This window comes from Gossypium hirsutum, chromosome D01, assembly GCF_007990345.1.
Source record: "Gossypium hirsutum isolate 1008001.06 chromosome D01, Gossypium_hirsutum_v2.1, whole genome shotgun sequence".
Lineage (NCBI taxonomy): Eukaryota > Viridiplantae > Streptophyta > Magnoliopsida > Malvales > Malvaceae > Gossypium > Gossypium hirsutum.
Window position 1 is genome coordinate 53,719,970 of NC_053437.1, and position 11,367 is coordinate 53,731,336.

An 11,367-nucleotide genomic window follows, 5' to 3' on the forward strand; every position below is an offset into this window, starting at 1 on the left:
TTTTATTTATCTATATACTATATCCTTTCATATAATTTTTAATTTTAAGATTTTTATTATTGTTATTGTTATTATTATTATTATTATTATTACCATCATCATTATTATTAATACCATTATTCTTATTATTATTAATACCATTATTATTATTATTGTTATTATTATTATTATTGTTATTAAATTGTTTTACACAATATTTATTTATTTATCTCTATAATATTAGGTCTTTACTTTAGCTTTAAATTTTGTTTACTTTTTTTGGTATTATATTGTTGATAATATAAGTAATGAGTTGCTTATATTTCTAAATATAATTTTATGTTTCTTATATATAAATAAAAATAAAGCATGCCACCACATGAAGAGCTCCCGACTAAAGGATTGGAGGGTGCACCAAGTAATGATATAGGTTGGCACTTTGGAACTCCAGTGCCAAATGCGAGAGGAAATATCGTATGTAAACTTTGTGGTAAAGTTGTGAAAGGAGGAATAACACGATTTAAAGAGCACATTGCTCATAAAACCGGCAATGTTGCACCATGCCCTAATGTTATTGGTATGTGATACTTTATTATTATTAAATGTTATTGTAAATTTATCAATAAAGATTATATATAATTGATAATAATATAAAGTGTGAATTATTTTTATTTTATTAACAGGTGTCATTAGAGAAAGTATGATGAATGTACTAAAAGAAAGCAACATAAAGAAAATAGACAAAAAGAGGAGAAAAGATGAATTCTTATCTCAATTAACAGAGGAGGAGGATGAGTACGAGGGATTCATTGATGAGGTTTCTGCTATAAGGAAAGCAACTCGAGAAAGTATCCAATTACAACACGAGTGGCATAGAAGGGAAGAATTCAGACGAAGTACTGGTGGTTGGGATAACATTTATGAAGAAGGGCGATCTTCTCATGGATCAGCTAGAGAACATAATAGAGAAAGAACAAGTAAATCCATCCCAGGTGAGTCTGAGTTTACCTAAAGGGGAGCTATACCTGAATTGGTTAGAAGCAAAAGTTCAAAGCAACCAAAGGTCAATGACTCTTTTTTAAAGAGTTTTCGAAGGAAGATAGGTGAAGCGGTATCTAAATTTACAATATATGAAAGACTTCCTTTTCAGTTAGCAAGCTCTCCAGGGTTGTATAACTTACTTCAAGTGTCAGCAGAAGTTGGACAAGGTGTAAAGCTCTCCAATGGGTCTTCAAAATTGTTCTCCCATTCTATAGAAACTAAGGTTTCTAGCTCCTCTATTACTGAACATTCCTCCATCAGATAATGAAATTTCATAGCTTTAAGAACATTAAATGTTACCTGATCCTCTTGAACTCTCATCGTGAGTTATCCTTTTTGCACGTCTATCAATGTTCTTCCCGTGGCTAGGAAAGGTCTCCCTAGGATGATTGTCACTTCCTTATCTACTTCAAAATTTAAAACAATGAAATTAACAGGAAGAATGAATTTATTGACTCTTACCAAAACATTCTCGATCTTTCCTTCGGGTTATGCTAAAGATCGATCCGCTAATTGAAGTGTCACAGTAATAGGTCTTACTTTGCCTATTCCCAATAGTTTGAAAATGGACTAGGGCATCAAGTTGATGCTCACTCCTAAGTCACACAAAGCTTTACCACAGTAAGATTTTCCAATATTATAGGGTATAGTAAGCTTCAAGGTTCCTTCAATTTCGGAGGAAGCTTGTTCTGTAAAATTGCCCTACATTCCTTCGTTAAAGTGACAATCTCATACTCACTAAGTCTATTCTTCTTGGATAGGATGTCCTTCATGAACTTCACATAATTTGGCATTTTCTCTAAAGCCTCCACCAACAGGATGTTGATATGAAGTGGCTTTAGAACGTCCAGAAATTTCTTAAATTGCACTTCCTGTTTCTGCTTATTTGGCTGGACCTTTTGAGGATATGAAGGTGATAGAACTTTGGGTTGGATTTGACAACTTTTCTGATGAGACAAATCTGCATAAAAAGAATATGTTATTTTTAAAATTCAGTAGTTTAGGTTTTACTTTGTAAGTTTTGGCTCAACTGGTGTAGGAATTTCAACTGTTGGTTGACTTCCCTCCTTTTCAATGGGTTCATCTTCAATCACAACCTTCTTGGGTTCCAAAGTCTTACCACTTCATAAGGCAACTAATTTTCAATGTTCCTTACCCAAATTTCTTGGATTTTTTGTATCGCTCGGTAAAGCTCCTTATGGTCGGTTACAAAGCTCCATAGCTAACTGACCCATTTGGTTTTCCAAATTTTTTAGTGTTGCTTCTTCGTTTTGGATTAAAGCATCATTCTTCAGAATGTACTCCTTCAACAAGTTATCCAAACTATTGGATGACTCAATTTGTTGTGGTTTTAGAGCTTCTTGATTGAACCTTTGGAATTGGTTGGGTTTCTGCTGCATGTAAGTGTTGTTCGGTCCATTTCCTTGGTTACTCCAAGAAAATTTTGGATGGTTGCTCCATGAAGGATTGTAGAATTTGGATTGTGGTCCGGGTACATTTTTATTTTGGTGTTGATTCCCTACGTAATAAACTGACTCGAGATTTGATGGATAATTCTCGAAAAAATGGCCATCCCTACAGTATATGCAAGAAACAACATCAAACTGACTTGGTGCTGAGCTGCAAAATTATTCAAACCATTAGCGGTAAACTATTTCAACATTAAAGAAATAGAATATACCTGAGCTAAGAGTGATGTAAGTGCGTCCACTTCGTGCACTCTAGCTACTTGTTTTCCTGAATTTGCTAAATTTGTTGGCCATTGATTGTTGTTACTAGCAATCCTCTCAATAGTCTCGTAAGCCTCATTATAAAACTTAGAAAAAATCACACCATTCACAGAAACATCTACTATCAACATTGTGTGTGCGTTGAGACTGTTATAAAACACCTCCAGTTGGATACAGTATGGAATCCCATGATGAGGGCACTTACAAAGTAATTTTTTGAATCTCTCCCATTCCCCGTGCAAAGATTTGTCAGTCAATTGTTGAAAAATGGTTATCTCATTTCGCAACATAGCCTTTTTGCTACATGGGAAATATATACCAAAAGTCTTTCTACTAATTCTTGCCATGTAGATATTAAACTTGGTGGCAATGAATTAAGCCAATGAGTGTGGAAAAAAAATTCAACCTCAATGCGTCTTCAATCACACCGGCTATCTTAAACAAATCGCTTGCCTCCATGAATAATTTGAAACATCACTAGTTTCAATTCAAATTGCAGTGCCTCAATCTTCTGTCTCGTAATTCCCAAATTTAATTCATTGAAGAGTGGCACAACGTGTCTTATGGCACGATCCTTATCATTAGCAATGAGGATTGGATTGTGCACATGATTGGGTCCATTTCCTTGTCCATCATTTTGATTTCCAAGGTCCATCTTGGCTTGTCTTTGAGTTGATCTTTCACGTCTTCTTTGTCTAAATGTTCGCTCAATCTCAGGGTCTACAGGTAATAAATCAATAATATGATTTATGCTCATAAACACCTGAAAAAAATAAAATTTAAATAATAAAGAATAAAGAATTAATTAGTAAAGCTAGAATTTAGATAAAAATGAAATAAAAACCAAATTGAAAAGAATAATTTCACAAAAAATGATTAAGGCAACAATCACCAGCAACGGCGTCAAAAACTTATAACGCTCGGTTTGTGCAAGTGTACACAGTTGTTATCAAGTAATAAGTAAGTAAAAGAATTATCGTCCCCACGAGGACTGTGTATGTTAATCAATATATTATGAAATTAAAGTTAACAATGTGATGATAAAAACAAAATATCTTGAGTGATGGGTGATTAACTAAATTAAATTATCTAGATGCAAGATTGATCCCTAATGCAATTTAAACTAAATGCGAAGTATGAAATGAAATGTATGAATGAACTTAGCAAAAACACAAACTTCAACAATCAATAACATGAATAGGATTGGATAATTACATCATTCAACTTAGCTTATTTGTATCCTGCTTAACAGTGTTCAGAAATTATTCCATGGCAACTCGATCTTTCATGAGTTTTGAAACGAAATTAAGTCCTTTCAAAATCTTTTACTTAGTAAAACATGCATTTTAGTAATCATATTAAACTAAGGGTTTCTTAGGATTCATTTGAAGTAATAGGGAAGGGTTATGTCCACTTCATTTGTGGGTTATGTCCACTTTATTAGTCTCCTCGCATTCAATATCTGATGGCATCTTTTAGAATAAACAAAGAAATAGGGATAGATCGGATCAATTTTTATCACACTAACACATGTTATATGGCATGTACCTTCTAGGTTTTAAACACATTACACTCGGTCTGAGAATTGACTAAACCCTAGCTCTGATACTATTAAATGTAACACCGTCTGTATCACCAGATTAGAGTTACGGAGTATTACTAAACAATTAGAAAGATTTGTACATGATATCATTTAATATTAAAATCACAACATATAACATTCATAAGCATGCATATTGCCCCTAAATTGAGCCCTCGAGACCCTAAAAATAACTTAGAAACAATCCGGGACCAATTTGAATCAATTTAGAAAGATTTGGGGAAAGGTAGTAAAATTTGAAAACAAGGGACACACAGCCGCGTGTCTCATACGGTTGAGAAACACGCCCATTTCTCAGGCCATGTAACTTTTAAACTAGGGACACACGGCTGTGTCCCAACCCATATCCTCACACGTGTAACTCTCTGAGTAGGTTCATATGGCCGTGTCACACGCCCATGTGCCAGGCCGTGCAACTCTCAAAATTGCCCTACACAGTTGTGTGCCAAGCCGTGTGTTAGGTTGTGTAACTCACTGACTTGCATACAAAAGACCATCAAGTGACACACGACCGTGTCACAAGGCCGCATGCCTCACTCGGGCGAGACACATGCCCGTGTCTCAGGCTGTGTGATTTCAAATTTACCCATTTCTTGCTCAATTTCACTCCATTATTGCATAGGTACCTACACAGTTTCAATTACACATATAGGAAACGCAATTCAACACTTTAACATAATCACATATTCACTCTATGCATCAAGTATTTATCAACCTTGACACCTCAATGTATTCCATCACAATTCATTCCCAACTTGTAACTACAAACACATCTATCACTATAAACATATATATATTTCATTATAGGCTCAAGTTGACTCGTAGCATACCATTTTACACTATGACACTTCCAACACATTTAAGTAACAAGTAAGATTTCAAAGGTTGTTCAAATGCATAACATATCACAACACACTTCTCAAAAGCTAGGCATTTCACAACACAATACATAAGGTCCTAGTACATGTCATATACCAAAACCGAGAATTTATGTCTACCAAGATTCCCGGATAGTGTGATTCCTAGCATTGACTCGATCTTCTTAGCCTTCAAAATGTGATATACAAAATGAACAAATTTAAAGTAAGCTTAAACAAAGCTTAGTAAGTTCATTTAGAATTTCATAACCTTTACAATCCAACATAGATTTAAATCAACTTAAGCATAGATATTTCCATCATAAGTTGTTTATAACGGTAATTACAACCAATTCAGTAGTTCAGTATACTTAGTGGGCATTGCTCGATTGATCTTTTCATCAATATATCCGTAGATTTCTACTCATTTGAGCTTCACTCAGTATAACAGTAGAATTTGATCAATTAAACATCAGTCAGTATAACAGTAAGATTTGCTCAATTAAACTTCATTCGGTATAACGATATGATTTGCTCGATTGAGCTTCATTCAGTATAACAGTAAGATTTGCCTCGATAGAGCATACTTCTGGTATATGTAAGAACATTCATTAATAATATGTTAACAAGAATGTAATCATTTAAGAGTATAATTAAACATACGAACTTACCAGACTGATTTGCAGAAAATTCCAAAGTACAGGGACTATTTCGCGGCTTTCCCTTTTCCACGATTCTGAGCACGTTCTTGATCTAACAATAATAATTTCATTCCATCAATTAGAATAACAACACAATTTGATCCTTTCATGCAACTAAATCCTTTTTGGCAAATTACCTATTTGTCCCTTAATTTTCCATCTTATTCAATGCAGTCCTTAAGCCATAATCATGCAATTAAGCTATTTGTCTCTTTATAAACACCCATGATACCCAAATATTTTGCAATTTCATATCAGTCCCTATTTGCAATAATTTCACCTCTAATACAAATAATTTTTCATTTAATCAATTTAGTCCCTCAACATCAAAATCATCAAAAATCACTTTTCAAAATATTCTAATCTATCAACAAAGCTCCATATTTCATCATAAACTTTATGAAATAGTCTCATTCATCAATGGAAACTTTTATAACATTTAGCAGTTCACAAGTTGGTCCTCGATTTAACTAGATCAAGCTACTACAAACCCAAAAACGTAAAAATTACTAAAAACGAGCATAAAAACACTTACCAATTGAAGATTCAAAGTTAAAGCATGAAAACCCTAATTTTTCTTTTCTATTGCGGTGAAGAAGATGGCCAAATTGAAATAGAATTTTTACCTTTGTTTTATTTAGTTTAATAATATATATACTTTAGATTTTTGTAATTATTTAGACTTTCTTAATTAACACATAATAAATCACCATTAACCTTAATTAAACTTAATCATTTATACATAACATCATATAATTCAACTAACTAATTCCCCATGGTTAAATTATCCATTTAACCCCTTTAATTTAACTATTCAACCTTTTTCGTTTTTACGATTCAGTCCTTTTTACTTATTAAACTATCTAAACGATAAAATTTCTCAACAAATTTAATATGACTCTAAAGAACTCATAAATATTTTAATTAAATCATATTTACGAATTATTACGTCAGAATTATGGTCTCAAAACCACTGTTTTCGATACCACTGAAAATCGTGCTGTTACAAACACTATAGACATGATTTAAACAAACTTCATTAAATAAATGCAATCATCCTACCTAAATAGAACTAAACTACCATTGTTGATGACAAGATAATAAAACACATTGCAAACATGATTAAAATCAAAATAACAAAGTAAAGGAAGAATAAATTGTGTTGAATCAGCAGTCTCATTAACTCTGATTGAAGATGTTTTCCTCTGATCCTTGTGTTGATCCTTTGCTAATGGCTCTTCAATGTGACCAACCAAGAGATAATCTTATCAAGGTTTTTGGCTAAGAAAGAAAATATGGATGCTATGCTTGGAAATGAAGAGATGAAATAAGAGAATGAATGATGATTGAGAGATGTGAAGAATGAGGGATGATTGAAATGGGGAATGAGTAGGGGTATTTACACTTGAAGTAGATGGTAGAGTTTACTAAAAATAGGGATGATTGAAATGGGGACAGTTCTGTGACCTATCAAATAATCAGACTTGTCCACCATGTAGCATCATTTTAATTGGGTCAAAATAACACCATGTTGACTCATTTAGCATGGTTTTGCCATCCAACATCGGAAATAAATAGCTCATGTTCATGCAACTTTATAGTAAGCTCTTTATTAAATCAACTTCATAGTCTGACTGCACAATTAAATATAACACATTAATAAATAACATGAAATAATTTAATTTATGCACAAAATTCATGTAATAAAGAAAAAATTTTGTATATTTTATAAATTCATGACCATTATCAAGGTTTAAGAAAAATTCACTAAATTCATTAACAAATACTAAGGATTAGTATTATTTTTAAGTAAAAAGATGGTAAAAGCTACTAGAAAAAATATATAAATTAGAGTTTACAACTCTTCGCGTGTCATACTATTTCTTCAATTGAGAATAAATTCTTATACTTCTATGGGTAGACACTCTATGTGCCAAACATTAGTTCACCAGGAACTTGAAAATTGTCGGACTAACTTCCATAGTGTGCCAAACAAACAACTTCACATCTACACGTCTTCTTCTCGGATCCACTAAATTTGGGTGTAACACCCAGTGTTCTTCTATTAAAAAATGAGAAGTATTTTCAGTTTATGTCTTTTACTTTTTTCTTGACATTCTCTTTTATCTTCTTTACCAAAATTTGTGGTATCAATAAAAATAAGCTATGTTTCTTTCCTTCAAAAGAAATAAGTATTTGAGTGTGGTGAAAAAAATCCCAAATTGAGAGAGTCATGGCAAGTAGCGGAACGAACCCAACAGCACAACCCCTAATTCCTATTTATAAAAGTGAAAAATATCATCTTTGAAGTCTCAAAATGAACTCGCTGTTCAAGTCTCAAGAATTATGGGACTTGGTGGAAAATGGGTATAAAGAGCCAGATCCAGCACCAATGGAACCCGACCAGAAATTAAAAGAAAATTGAAAGAAGGATGCAAAAGCACTAATGCTAATTTAGTCAGCCTTTAAGGATAACATATTTTTTTTAATTTCAGCAGCTAACACCTCTAAACAAGTATGGGAGAGTTTGAAGCAAGATTATTTGGTCGATAAGAAGGTAGCTATTGTAAAATTACAAACTCTTCGTTTTGATTTTGAGACTGTAATTATGCAAGACAAAGAATCGATGCAAGAATTCTTGTCTAGGGTGTCTGGGTTTGTTAATGAAATGAGATCTTATGGTCAAATTTTGAGTAATGAAATTGTTGTGATCAAGGTGTTAAGAAGCATAACATCAAATTTTGATCATGTTGTTGTTGCAATCGAAGAAACTAAGGACCTGTACACTTATGCTTTTGATATATTAATGAGCTCTTTGATAGCCCATGAAGCTAGAATTAGCAAGTCTCATGAAAAATCTGAGAAAAAAGGCTTTTCAAGTGAAGAATGACTCCTCCAAAGGTAGGGGAGAATTTTATCGAAGCGTCGTAGCTATGGTAGAGGAAGAGGCCAATATGGTGAATCTCGCCAATACAAAAGCTCAATCCGGTGCAAGTATTGTAGCAAAATGGAACACAAAGAAGCTGATTTTTGGTTAAAACGAAAAGAAAAGCAACAGAAACAGGAAAATTTTACAGAAAATTTAGAAGAAGAATGCAAGTTGATCATGGCTTATTCTCCAATAATTCAGTATGACAACAATAGCCAAGATGAATGATTTTTAGAAAGTGGATGCTCTAAACACATGTCTGGAAACAAATCATTATTCAAAGAGCTTGACGAGTCTTAGAAACTTAAAGTCTGACTTGGAGACAACAAGCAAATGAAACTTGAAGGGAAAGGCACAATTGGCAGTAAAACTATGCAAGGTGATGTCAAACCTCTTCTTAATGTGTAGTTTGTGCCTAGTTTAGCTCATAACTTATTAAGTATTGGACACTTAATAATGTAACACCCTTCACCCATCTTACAGTACAATTTAGAATATTTAACTTCAAATAGAAAAAAAACTATGTAAATTAATTAATAACATACAATAACTCATTTTAACTAAGATAATAATACACTAATGGACCTTAAATTGAGCCTACAGGGCTCTAAAAATAATTTGGGAACGTTCAGGGATCATTTGAAACAAATCAGAAAAGTTTAGAAAAATTGACAATTTTTGAAAAATAGGGGTCACGCGGCCGTGTGACAAAGCCCATGCCATGTGGAACAAAGACATGGTCGTGTGGCCAACCATGTGACAAACCGTTTAACTTTCGAAATAATTTCACACGACCGTGTTTTAGGTCGTGTGCCAGACCATGTTCAATTCGATGTAGGGTCACACGGTCGTGTCGTAGGCTATATTACAAACTGACTTGAAACACACAACCGAGTAAAGAGATCATGTGCAGCACACAACCGTGTGGCAGCCCAAGTTCTAGGCCGTGTGCCATTAATTGTGCCTTCAAAAACAAGTTTACCAAAACGTGCTTACATGGACATCAAGAAACTCATTTACCAACAATTAAACCTACTCAAGACACAAATAAACAAGCTCGAAACATGCCAAAAACATCCACCCTAAGTGGCTAACCCATGTTTCCTCATTGACACCACAATTTAATAAACAAATCTATCCACAATTCATACTAAATAAGTTGCATTCAAACTTACAGATTCATATATAAAAACACTTACCAAACTTACCATTTCATCCTATCTATTCACACTCAATCCTACCATAATTCAAACCTTTCCAAAATATTTATATCAACTAACCAAAAACCATAGCTATATACACATTTCATCCCAAACACCAAAAGCATATAGATAAGTAATTTAAAATCCAATTTTAAGCAACTTTACAATAACCAAATATGTAACCCATAAAAATATGTATTCAACATCAATACAAAACACACCTATTACATGCCATATAACCCAAATATAAACATATCAAAAACTACCAAAATGATAACTGGATAGTATGATTCTTTGAGTTGATCCGGCCTCTCGATTCTACAAAAAAACGTATCTACAAGAAAATAAAAGAAAAATACATGAGTAAGTTTCAATAGAGCTTAGAAAGTTCAACTGTTAAAATGATAAAACTTACCGCATAAACATAGCAACTACATTAACAAGATTAACAAACAATAATTCTTGTCAGCCACAGTCATTTAACAGGTGAGTTTATACATATCCACATACAAGTAACTTATTGTAATCAATCACATGAGATCATCCAATATCAAGTTTCGATAATATCAAAAAATCATGAAATTCACTATACAAAGCAGTAACAAATCATAGATCACTGGAAAATTTTTCTGATGAATGATATAACAAACACGAGTACACGGTCATCCACCCAAAACACACCAGAAAGCTCAAACGAGCCAATCCAACCGAAAACACACCTTGGCACCAAGTTCCTAGTCCGTAGGCTAACATCCCTCTGAAAACACGCCTAGGCACCAAGTGCCAAGCTCAAAGGCTTTACATTGGCCCCTGGTAACACGCCAGAATCACTGTAAATATAACACGATAGTCCGCAAAAAATGCTGAAATCAGTATATTCAGTGGACAGTAACAAGTCAATAATCATCATCTCATCACAATCCAATCTCGTACCATGCGTAATAAACCTCTTGGCATGCCAATTGTACTTTATCCTACCTTCATCTAGCTTAAATCACATCATCGTTTAACAACATTCGAATAATTTCTTTCTCAATTCATAACAGTTAATAGAAACACAATTATACCAAAAATATTCCAAAAACCAATTTCACAATCAATGTAATATTTCAAATTACACTAAATTAAATCGGACAAACTTATCAGGGCTAAACTGTAAAAACAGCAAAAGTTCAGGAACTATTACGCAACTTTCCCTTTTCCTCAGTTATCTACTTATTCTTGATCTATAATATAATTTATTTCAATTATTAGCCTCAATTTCATATACTAATAAATTTAATACATATGACTTCTTATTTACAATTTTACACATTTGCCTCAAACTT

The 11,367-nt window shown here is 33.2% G+C and overlaps 1 non-coding gene across 1 annotated transcript; it reads left to right on the plus strand.

The window, feature by feature from the left end:
* Positions 1-2,933: 2,933 nt before the first annotated feature.
* LOC121214290 (small nucleolar RNA R71) lies at positions 2,934-3,040 on the plus strand. The gene has a single exon (XR_005909874.1). It is a non-coding gene; the product is annotated as a small nucleolar RNA R71 (small nucleolar RNA).
* Positions 3,041-11,367: the final 8,327 nt, after the last annotated feature.